The sequence below is a fragment of the Myotis daubentonii genome, chromosome 3, assembly GCF_963259705.1.
Source record: "Myotis daubentonii chromosome 3, mMyoDau2.1, whole genome shotgun sequence".
In the NCBI taxonomy this organism is placed as follows: Eukaryota; Metazoa; Chordata; class Mammalia; order Chiroptera; family Vespertilionidae; genus Myotis; species Myotis daubentonii.
The window spans coordinates 152,510,070-152,522,743 of record NC_081842.1 but is presented as its reverse complement, the minus strand read 5'-3'; the positions used below and the strand labels follow the sequence as shown (position 1 = coordinate 152,522,743).

At 39.7% G+C, this 12,674-nt stretch overlaps 1 protein-coding gene and 1 pseudogene across 1 annotated transcript in view; both read right to left on the bottom strand.

Moving 5' to 3' along the window:
* LOC132230852 (guanylate-binding protein 1-like) overlaps positions 1-12,674 on the bottom strand; it is a 178,060-nt gene that overhangs the window by 41,000 nt on the left and 124,386 nt on the right. The gene's annotated exons all lie outside the window — the stretch shown is intronic.
* On the bottom strand, positions 1,860-11,661 carry LOC132229732 (guanylate-binding protein 7-like; annotated as a pseudogene).

The window sequence follows — 12,674 nt, the reverse complement described above, 5'->3', positions numbered from 1 at the left end:
ACAGCCCCACCAACACTTGAGATGTTTCATCTTTGTAATTTTAGCCATTCTAGTAGGTGCATAGTGATATCTCATTGTTGCTGAATCGACTTTTCTAATAAGTAATGATGTTGTTAATAATATTGTATACTGTGCTTATTGCCATCCAAATATATATTTTTTGATGAAGTGTCTGTTTAAATTATATTATTTTTTCCTTTTAATTGGGATGTTTGCTTTTCCAATTAGTAAGATGTTTGTTGAGTTTTAAGAGTTCTTTAAATATTCTGGATACAAGTCCTAAATCTGATTTATGATTTGCAAATAGTTACTTCCAATCTGTGACTTGTTTCTTCATTCTACTAAAGGAATGAAAAGTGTGCTTTTTCAAAGAGCAGAGTTCTTAATTTTAAAGTACAATTTATTATTTTGACATCTGGAATGTTTTTAACTGTTCTCACCTTGTATTTCTTCTGTATCTCTTCTTCCTACTGATGCAGAGGAGTTCATAATTAAGAAATAAATACTATGGGTTTAAGCAAAAGCCAGCAATACATGCATTAATTCAATTTAATTTTATAACCCATATAACAATCATTATAGAATTAAAATAGCTATTTGGTGCTTTTTGTCCAATATTTCCACACCTCTAGATCTGGTAGCAGGAATATCCTTGGTTTATACCTTCCTAAGGCCCCTTAGGAGGATCTCACTGGTGATGGGAGGATTTGGAACTGGTCAGGTCTGACACCAATGTCAGGAATGTGTTTCAGTCCTAAGGAAGTTCTTTGGGAAAGATGGAATTTTAGTTCTAACTATTTCTTGATTTCACTGAAGTATGGTGACAAAAACCATTATGCATAATGGGAACTGCTGACTCTCTAGAAAACACAGGCTATCAGACTCCAGGTAAGGGACAGAAAATGCATTTACTCTGGTAGTGTAGAATGAAGCAGGCAGATGTGGAAACCAATGTAGTACATTTTAGAGCTTTCATTATCCCATATTTCATATCACATACAATCAGATACTTGGAGACCAGATGGTTCTATGTCAGGTGTCTTTGATGGCTGTACCAAACATCCTACGATCTGAAGTCCTATTCACTTAGGGACACAATAGGAACCTATAATCACCACAAATAATAGTTCATGAGTCTGGGTTATATATTTGAACCCCTCTAATTCTAATACCACAGAAGGTGCTGAATTTTAAAGACACGGGGCTTTAGAAGGACATATCACTGAATCATATGCCTTTGGATTTCATTCAGGGTTTATAATTTTAGTTTTTGGTCTTCCCTTCATGAGGAACTAGGTGACTGTCCTTTTGGCTTTTCCCACACCTTACCCAGACTTACCTTCTCCATGTGCTTCAGTATACTTTGTAGCTCTCTCTGTTGGATTTCTGTTTCTCTCTTCATCCACCTGGGCCATGGTTTCCTGGAAGCTTCTCTCTTTAGCCTCCATTTGTTGTTGCTTTTCATTCAGTGTCTGTAGTAGCAGCTCCTCTTCTCTTTCCAATGCCTCTGTCTCAGCATGCTCATCTGTTCCACAGTGGTTTTACAGAGTTAAGAAAATAAAAATTATATCTAGCTGTACCCTTCAAAGATAAGAGGAGCTCCTAAAATGATTTTTAAATGGCAGTGAGTAATCTATCAATATTCTTACCAGCAATAGGAGCAAAACACATTTCAGAATGTGATGGAAAGGCACTGATTGCTTGAGAGAGCAATTAAAATTCACTTGGTTATTTTTGGATTTAGTTGTTCTAATCCTTTTGTGGAAACAGTATATTTCAAGAAGGATTTGTTCTCATACATTGAGGGGCACTGCAGGAACTTGCCATACCTCCATGATCACAGCCCTGCCTTGTACCTGCTAGACTAGAGCCTTCTCCCAAGTAGTGAGGGCTTTGTCAGTCTGCATGATGGATTCCTTTGTTGAAGCCTGTGACTGACTTCAGTTCTGGAGGACCTCCATTGTCTGAGGAAACAAAGAGCAAAGACTCTTTTTGCTGGGGGAGTAAGTATTCAATAAAACTACAAATTTGACTCTGTAAGTGCTCATCCTTCTTAGCATCCAACAGTGGTTCCCTTCCTTCCAGGGCCACAATTAAAAATCCAACATCTTTAGTTGCGGGGGAAAACCCTATTTGGCAACCCTAGCTTCTTCTTAATGATGACACTTATGATAGTCCTACAAACACTCCTCCTCAATTGTATGCAATCTCTGCACATTTTTTTCCTTCTGACTGATGCTCATCTACTCTTTCTATACTCAGATACTACTTATTGACACTTCAACTTATAGTTTATATCTCCTCTTCCAAGAAGTTGTGTTATATTTCCTCCTGAGATTTGACTGGATGCCAGTAACAGACCTGCCCTACCAGTTCTACCACTTGTTAGTGGTATGTTCTTAGGTAACTCATGAGCTTCTCAGTGCAACTTTTTTTAAATTATTTTTTTAAATCTTTATTGTTCAGATTATTACAGTTGTTCCTCTTTTTTCCCCCCATAACTCCCCTCCACCCGGTTTCCACCCCACCCTCTGCCCTTACCCCCGCCCCCGCCACTGTCCTCATCCATAGGTGTACAATTTTTGTCCAGTCTCTTCCCACACCCCCACATGCCTTTCCCCCCAAGAATTGCCGTCCACTCCCTTTCTATGCCCCTGATTCTATTATATTCTCCAGTTTATTCTGTTCATCAGATATTTTATTCACTTTATTTTTATATTAACTTGTTTTTTTTAAATTAAATCTTTATTGTTCTGATTATTACATTTGTTCCTCTTTTTTCCCCCCATAACTCCCCTCCTCCCAGTTCCCACCCCACCCTCCACCCTTACTCCCCACCCACAGTCCTCATCCATAGGTGCACGATTATTGTCCAGTCTCTTCCCGCATCCCCCACACCCCTTTCCCCCCCAAGAATAGTCAGTCCATACCCTTTCTATGCCCCTGATTCTATTATAATCACCAGTTCATTCTGTTCATCTGATTATTTATTCACTTGATTCTTAGATTCACTTGTTGATAGATGTGTATTTGTTGTTCATAATTTGTATCTTTACCTTTTTCTTCTTCTTCCTCTTCTTAAAGGATACCTTTCAGCATTTCATATAATACTGGTTTGGTGGTGATGAACTCCTTTAGCTTTTCCTTATCTGTGAAGCTCTTTATCTGACCTTCAATTCTGAATGATAGCTTTGCTGGATAAAGTAATCTTGGTTGTAGGTTCTTGGTATTCATCACTTTGAATATTTCTTGCCACTCTCTTCTGGCCTGCATAGTTTCTGTTGAGAAATCAGCTGGCAATCGTATGGGTACTCACTTGTAGGTAACTAGCTGTTTTTCTTTTGCTGCTTTTATGATTCTCTCTTTGTCTTTTGCTCTTGGCATTTTAATTATGATGTGTCTTGGTTGGTCCTCTGTGGAGGACCTTGTTGGTCCTTTTGTTTGGGGTTCTCTGCACTTCCTGGACTTGTAAGTTTATTTCTTTCACCAGGTAGTGGAAGTTTTCTGTCATTGTTTTTTCAAATAGGTTTTCAGTATCTTGCTCTCTTTCTTCTTCTGGCACCCCATAATTTGAATGTTGGTTCGTTTGAAGTTGTCCCAGAGGCTGCTTACACTATCTTCATATTTTTGGATTCTTTTTTCTTTTCCATTTGGGTGTTTTTAACTTCTTCATACTTCAAATCTTTGACTTGATTCTTGTGATCCTCTAGTCTGCTGTTGGATCTCTGTATAATATTATTTATTTCAGTCAGTGTATGCTTAATTTCTAGTTGGTCTTTTTTCATATCCTCGAGGGTCTCAATAGATTTATTGAGGGTCTTACTAAATTTATCAGCAGTTTCCAGAAAACTCTTGAAATATCTTGTAACTGTGGTTTTGAACTCTTTATCCAGTAGTTTGCTTTCCTCCATTTCTGTCATTTGTGACCTGTTTCTTTGTCTCTGCATTTTTTATGCTTCCCTGTGTTGATAGAGTGGCTTTGTGTGCTAGGTGTCCTATAGGCTCAGCCTCCTCAATTACCTGCGGTGGAACTCTTGGTGCACCCCTTTGCGGGCTTTGTGCACAGTCTTGTTTTAGTTAAGCCTTGATTGTTGTAGGTATCACTGGGAGGAATTGACCTCCAGGCCAATTGACTGTGAGAATCAGCTGTGTCTACAGTGGGAGAACTTCTGTGCTAAAGACACCCTTCTGGGGAAAGACTTGCTTCAGTGGGGCTTTGGTGCTCACTGAGTCTGCCCCCCGAGTGTGTCCCTTATGGATCTGAGGAGTTGTAATCTGGATGGTCCCACTCTGACCACTGGGTACACTGGCTCTTGGATCTCTAAGGAGGTGCTAATTTATCCTCTTCCTGAGGCTACCCAGCAAGAGCTATGGAGAGATCTGCAGATTCTTCTTCTTTGTTTAGGGTTTGGAGGTGCCCAGATGAGGCCCAGCTGTGAAGCAATGCAAGCTGCTGTGGGGATTTGGGCCTTCTTTTGTATGTTCTCGGTCTCTCTGACCCAGCTGCGGTTTCTTAGGTAATTTTAGATTGCAACGGGCTAGGTCATTCATATGCAAAAGCCTCTGTGAACAGCTTGGGTGGGGCAGGGTCTCAGGGAATCAACAGGGCAGAGCAAACAGCTATGGCTGTTTTGCCCTAAGAGGTCCTGGGTCTCAGTGTCCTGAAGTAATCACTGCAAGCACCTCTGAGAGAAAGCTGCCCTCAAGTTCCACTCAATGCGAGACAGTCCAGTTTCTCTCCGTATGAGTCTGTGTCTCCAGAGACTCGCCCAGAACTGGAGTTTGGAGCAGTCAGGAGCTTGAGACTCCCTCCCGATTGTAAAAGGCAACCGCATCCTCAGTTGCCAGCCCTTTACACACACGCCCTCGTACCTCTGCATTTTACTTCTGCACCTTCTCTGAGTCTCAGTGTGCTTTTCTCTTTCCTCCTAGTTGTAGAATTTCCACTCAGCCAGCCTTCCTGTGGTTCTGGATGATGTCCATTTTGTCTTTTAGTCGTATTTTTGATGTGGTTGTGCGAGGCAGCAATTTCAGGTATTTACCTATACTGCCATCTTGGTTTCTCTCTTCTCAGTGCATCTTATTTCTCAACTGTATTATGGGTATGACATTAGTATCTGAAGTCATAGTATTCTAAAGATTAAAGTGATAGTCAACCTAAAAATGTACTTGGTGTAGAAAGTGTGTGCTCAATATATATCAGGCATCATCATCACCATCATTATTATCACCACTATTAGTGTATCTCATATGATAAACTTTATCCTACCAATCCAACTGACTATTTGTATTTCCTTTTTTTTTTCCTTTTTTTTTTTTTAGGTGAGATGATAAGCTTCTTTAGAGCATTGTTTCTTTAATTATGTATTTCGTGTACACAGTGCTAAACTATTACATTGTTTCTAAATGAAAGGCATGTTCTATTTCATCTACATTCCTGATAATAGATCTTTTGTTTGGGAAAATATTCTATTTTATTTAAGAGCACTTATTTAATTGTGGATGTAAAAGATAAAAATGTATAGATATCGCCATGCTTTGCTATCACTTCACATAGAGTCCTATCATCATAGATTTTTCAAAAGAGCCCACAAAAACTCTGTCCTTCATGTGCTGGTCTTCCCCCATCTTTTTATTCCTCACCTTCACTCCTTTCCTGGGCACCAATGCATAGGACCGTTCAACCTTGTTCATTTCTTCTGAGTAGAGAATGTATCCTCCAGACATGGAGAAAGTTCCTTTCAACATGCCTTCCATCAGCAGCTCTGAAAGCTGTGTAAGCTGAGCCTGGCAATATTTGAGAGATTCCTCTTTATTCTTCAGCAAGAAATCTTCCTTCTTTTTCTCTATGATGCCCTGCCACAGAAATGTGGAGAAATACAAAGGAAAGAGGCTGCTATAAAAGAAGGGAACGTCCAACTGTGATCCTCTTGGAAGAAGTAGTTTAATGCCATCAAGTTGGACTGGAGCATGGAACCATAGACCATGCTCAAGAAGCTCATTTTAGTCACAGTTTAGACCAATTCATTATGTGACCTGTGGAAAGTTCCTCAGTTGTCTTGGGTTCAGGGTCATGATTTGTGAAATGATGGTATTGGTAGACAGGAAATCCAGGGTTCATTTATTTTTTAAATTGAGATATATTTGAGATATCACATTATGTTGGCTTCAGGTGTACAATGTAATGGTTTGATATCTGTATACATTGCAAAATGATCACTATATTGTCTAATTATTGTCTGCCACCTTACATCGGTATAAACATGGTTTTTTCTTTGATGAGAACTTTTAAATTCAATTCTCTAGCAAATATCAAATATGCAATCCAGTATCATTAAGGTCCCTTTATCAGTCATAAGATTAACAGTGGTCCATCCATCAGCAATGAGCAATGGAAAGTTCAATATGACTGGAAGTAGACTTTCCTCTGCAAACTTGGGTTGCTATGGATAAAAATATACACACAGTAAACCAATTGTCCACTAATGAGGTAAGTGTTCACTGAACAGAGTTTTGAACTCCTCATGAATTAATTTAATGAGGGCTTGATTGTGCAAATATATAGGGAAATAAATTTTTTGCTACACCAGAAAAATTATAATCATATTAATTTTCTTCTGTATGAAGTAAGAGTTTTGTAACTTGTAGGATGGTCAATGACAGACTCAAAGACAAGGTAAAGGTGTTTATATTGGGCAGAATTATGTTTTCCTCAAGAATTCTCTCTCCTGGTATCAATATATGATAGTCTCTAGGCCTATGAATATGCTAAATATTGATCAACTGATTAGATTTTTATATGGCACTGGCTAACTTTAAGAAATGGAGATTACTCAAGTGGGCATACCTAAATACATGAGGCCTTTAAAAGCACTTTTCTCTAGTTGTTAGCAGAGAGGTGGTCAAAGATATTAGAAATAATACAAGGATACAATGAATGCCTTGAAGCTGGGGAGGAGGCCCCATGACCCTCCTAATGACATTATATTAGTTTCAGGTGTACAACATCTGAATCTTATTTTCAGCTCCTGGTAAAGAGAGCAGAGCACCATAGATCTTGTGCTAGGAAATTACCTGAAGAATTGTGAACTAATAAATTATGTGTTTTGAAAACTGCTAATAAGCACATGTTAATTTGTATTGCCATAATGGAAATAAAGAGCCAATCTTTCAGAAAAAGGATGAATAGTAGACTATAGATCCCAGACCTTCACGTGAATCCAAACTTCTTTTACAATGGGAAACACATGAACTATAAGTCAAAAGGGAATATCCAGGCATCAATCTAGAAGAACAGGAATTAGGAAGGCTCCATGCTAAGACATATTTACCATACACTTCTTTTGGAACTCCCACTTGTCATTTTTGAAGGAGTGCTCTATGAAGATTGCAATGGCTTCCCTCTCACAGGCTGTGTGCAGGCCCAGGAGCTCCTGCAGCATGTCTGTGGGGAAGCTCACTCTCTGGGCCATCTGCTCACTATAGTGGTCGGCTGCCTTCTGCACGGCCACTGAGTTCACACACTCAGCAAGAGTTATCACTGCATTTTCCAAACAAGGCACTGCTCCACTGTTGATGGCATCCACATAGGCCTTTGCCAAAGTCCCCAGACCTGAATGACACAAGATATTCAGAAAATGGACAGAAAGTTCTTACTCACTGTATCACAAGCTTTAGAGATCATTATTCTAAAAAGGACAAAAATTTTATTGAAGATTTCTGTTTTTTCTTTCTTCCTTTACTCCCCACCTTCCTCCTTGATTTCATTGTTGTCTCCTCCTCTGTTATATATTATAAACCCCCTTCCTTATAATAACATGATCATATCTCCTATACACTCTCTCCTTCATAGTTCTCAAATTCAGCATATGATAATGTAAACTTAATGATTTCAACCAATATATTCAAAGGTTTCCTGAAACATTTTCCCAATTGAAATACATTTTTAAAAAGTTTATTTTACAGGTAGATAAAGTAAATAATTTGTGGGTAAAATTTTCCAATGAAAATTTGGACCAATATAAAAAATCAAAACTTTCAGGATGGTGACTCAAATATTAAATCAAACCTTGGCCCATCTCATCCCAGGGCATGGTATGTCTGCTGAAGTGGTATAGATCCATGAATCTAGCCCTGTACATAAGGCTATATGTTAAGTTTTTTTCTCAAGCTCTAATGAACTTTCAGTGGCTCATGTTCTGCTGTATATTTTTTCTAATTGGTCTTATCATCATCATGCAGATTCCTATCTTTAACAGCAGTTTGTGCTTATGCCATTAGTGTATTAGTTTCATGAGATACAATAGGCTTCAATAAGCCCTCATATATGGAAACTTTAATGAAAAAACATGCATGTCTATGTGTGGCATGAATCTCTGCTTTCCACATTACATAGAGAAGGAAACAGAACTACTGGCAAACCCTGAGTACAATCACACACAATGAATGACTGAGAATGGAGACTCACGATTTCCAGTGACAATGACTCCCTCTCTGAGGATCTTGGTTTTTGCATCTGTGATGATATAGTTACAGAAATGTTTGGATTGCCCTGGAAATTGCAGTCTAATTGGTTTTCTGACATGCACTCCATATGTTGTAACAAGTTTTTGTCATTTGTAGGCCTATCTAAAACAAAGCCCTTTCACTTGGGAAAGATCTTCCTGATGCACTTTCTAGGCATGTTGGATTGCTGGATTTTGGGATCCCTTCCTGTAGAAAAAAAACACACAAAAAAGCAAAAAACATCAATGATCGGTGAGACAGTCTTCAAGAAAGGATGTTCATTTCCAATGGTCTTTGCATCATTTTAACTCTGGTGCTTACATATCTGCTTCTATTTAATCATGAATATCAATGTAATGCTAATCTCCACAAAACAGATTTGTTTTTAATTTTTGTGCAAAGCCAGGAATAAAAGAAATAAATACTGCTGAGGAAGAAGAGGAAGCATGGAGACATTCATCCCATCTGAAGAAACTTATGATTGTTTTCCTTAGCCTTTCCATGGTGTCCAATTTCTTGACTATTATTTAGATACTAGAGGACCAGCGCATAAAAATTTGTGCACTCGGGGGGGGGGGGGGGGTCCTTCAGCCCAGCCTGTGCCCTCTTGCAGTCTGGGACCCCTTGGGGGTACCACTTGGCTTAGGCCTGCTCCCTGGGGGATTGGGCCTAAGATGGCAATCAGACATCCCTCTGGAAGGCCGGCAGCCCTTGGGGAATGTCCATTTGCCAGTGGGGAGCAGACCTAAGCTGCAGTCAGACATCCTTAGTGCTGCTGAGGAGGCAGGAGAGGCTCCCACCACCACCACTGTACTGGCAGCCATCAGCCTGACTTGTGGCTGAGCAGAGCTCCCCCCTGTGAGAGCGCCCTGACCACCAGAGGGCAGCTCCTGCATTGAGCATCTGCCCCCTGGTGGTCAATGTGTGTCATAGTGACCAGTCATTCCCAGTCCTTCTGCTGTTAGGGTCAGTTTGCATATTACCCTGTTACTATATAGGATAGAGGCCTGGTGCACGGGTGGGGGCCAGCTGGTTTGCCCTGAAGGGAGATCTGGATCAGGGTGTGGGTCCCGCTGGGGTGCCTGGCCAGTCTGGATGACGGGCTGATGGCTGTTTGCCACTGGTCACACCCCGTTCAGGGTGGGGTCCCCACTGGGGTGCCTGGCCAGTCTGGGTGAGGGGCTGAGGACCGTTTTCAGGCTGGCGTGTGACTGAAGCTCCCAGCCTCTTTTTTTTTCTTCTTTTTTTTCTTCTGGGATTTATTTACCTTCTATAGCTGTCACTGGAGCTGAGAGCCGGCTCCAGCTCTGAGGCCGTTGTTGGCTGAAAGCAGGTATCTGGGTTTGTTTAGCTTCTATAATTGAAACATTGTTGCTATCCTGCTCGCTCCAGCTCTGAGGCTGTGGCTGGCTGAAAGCAGGTATCTGGATTTGTGTAGCATCTATAATTGAAACTCTGTTGCCATCACTGGTGCTCTAAGCTCTGAGGCCGCGCTGGCTAAAAGCAGGTATCTGGGGTTTGTTTAGCTTCTATAATTGAAGCATTGTTGATTCCACAGCTCAGAGCTGGGCCATGGTAGGCCTGGAAACCTTGGCTTCCTCCATCACACTAAGTAATTCTGGGCATATATAAGCTGTTCCATAAATGATTCTTGAATAAATAAATGAAATACTAAATAAGCAAAAATGGACATGCTTCCAGGTATCACCCATTTTTCTCTCTCCTAAATCTATTTTGTGTAATTAATTTATTCTATTAACATGGTAACAGGCTGCAGAATGAAGAAAGTGATGTTATAAGAGAGAGATAATGAATGATTCGACAGTCTTACTGGAAGAATATGTTCATTTTGGGGGCTATTAAGATAGACAACATGAAATATGTTAAAAAAATAAGTCATTTGATATCTTTGTGATCCTGTGTTAACCATCTTCCACAGAGTTGGGCATTTTTCTCCAAATAGAAGCAGAGGAGCTCTAAACTTAATCAGAACACAGATATTTGAGCTGCAGAATGTCTTAGAACTGGTTGTTATCCTCAAATTTTTTTTCATGGTGTCAATTTTTCTAAAATTTTTGGTACAATGTTGGATATTCCATTTCCTCAGCCAGCTTAAGTTCTGGTCACTTGATTTTTTTTTCTTTATTAATAACAATAGAAACCCATACCCACCTGTCATACTCATATCACCATTGGCAAGGGGTTCAAAACGATAAAAAATAAAAATTGACCTTAAGTGCCAAATGACAGGGCTCAGTTGATCATATCCAGCACTGGGTTTCATTTCTGGCAGAACTGATCACGTAGATACATTTACATGTTGCCATGTGTGTTTAAACCCCAGCAAATCATCACTGGAAGTCAGAGATTGCTGTATAGAACTTTATATTGTAGTCCACTGGTCAAAAATATAATGTAAGTTCTAAAGTCAAATGTTTCATCCTCCACCATCCAGACCATCCTCTGATACCTGCAAGCAACTTCACGGCATTCTCCAGGTACTCATCTTCAGTGATGGTGCGTCCATCTAACATCAGCCCCAGCATGAAATCCCGTACAACCCAAACAAAGCCTGGAAAGAAACTCACACACTCGGCTGAGTCATCTACTTCAGCAGAGATGGGAGAGGATTTCGCCCAGATTAGCTTTGTTAGTTCAGTCACATAGCTGGGATCTTAGGTAAGGAATTGAGAAGTGCTCCACACCAAAATTTCCAGATCTCACACGGAAAGAATTTTTTTGAACATTTCCATTTACTCTTGTGTCCTTTTCTCTTCAACCATGATTACTGATATAAGGAAACAACAACAAAAATAGTCTGAGTTATATTTACATAGACTTCATGACACATGGAGGTTTGGTTCCTGAAAGGATTCTGCAGCTGTTCCAGGGCCTGGTGGTTGATGGTGCTCATGCTGTTGTAGAAATACATGCTGCTCAGAAGCATGGCCAGGGCAAAGATCCTTGAGTCATTTTTTGAGTCGCCCTAGAAAGTGCACAGAAGAGGACTGAGGTGTCTTCAATTTATTCATCCATTCAGTTGTTCATGCACTATGTCAGCTCTACTATAATTGAACAGTAGGGCAAATAACATACATAGTGAAGACAGTGATAAATTCAAACCTCATTTTGGGTATTCACATTGACATCACTCATGGCCCAAGTTCCTTAGCTATTAAAAAAAGTATGACACTGTAAATGTTTGCAAAATGTTTAAATAGTCCCAAGAACATAGAAGTATGAAAAGAAGTGGCTAGTGATTTATTTGCCACTTTCTCTTGACCATGGGCTTATTTTGGACACAAATGATAGTCAATTCACCAACTTCTCATTGTGCATCTAAAAAAAAAATCCAGATAATGCCTTTACTTTTGTGGATATAAAGTTTCATAGGGCAATCTCTGGCCTCCAGAGATGACGTGCTGCAGGTGCAAATATATGTGGCAACATGTAAATGCATCCAAGGTGATCAGCTTTGCCAGGAGTGCAACCCAATGATATAACATAAAAGACAAAGGGGGAATGCAAAACCCTGAAAAATTGCTCTATGATTTCAGGCCAAGAAGGGATTATGTCTGAATGAGAAACAATCTGATTAGTTTGAAAGTAGCTGGGCTTTACTGTAAAGAATGGGCAGAATGTGGAATTCTGGAGAGAAGAGGACCAGGCTGGTGGAAGGATCTACAGAAGCCAATCAGAATTGTTAAAGAGTTTGTTCATATAAAGGTACTACATGTACCTTTTTGATTGAAGTAGTCATTATGTGTGTGGTAGGAATAGATGATGAGGCTGAACATAACATTTAGGAAAAATCATAAGTGACTATGCAATAGAATTTGATACTGCTAATAACCTTAGATTTGTAAGGACAGCAAGTACTTCTCCTGCTATCAGTTGACAGTTATCTTTGGCTCCTATCAAAATATAATTAGCTAAAAAGAAGATGGTTTATATAAGCTACAATCTGTTAGCAATCAGTAGATCATCTTGGGATTACAGTGAAATCATTACTGAGTACTTTTAACTTGAATTATGCTAAGTGAAATCAGCCATTCAGAGAATGACAAGTATCATATGATTTCACTCATATGTGAAATCTAATGAACTAAATGAACCAACAAGCAACATAGAGGCAGACTTATAGATAAAGAGCAGTCTGACAATTCTTG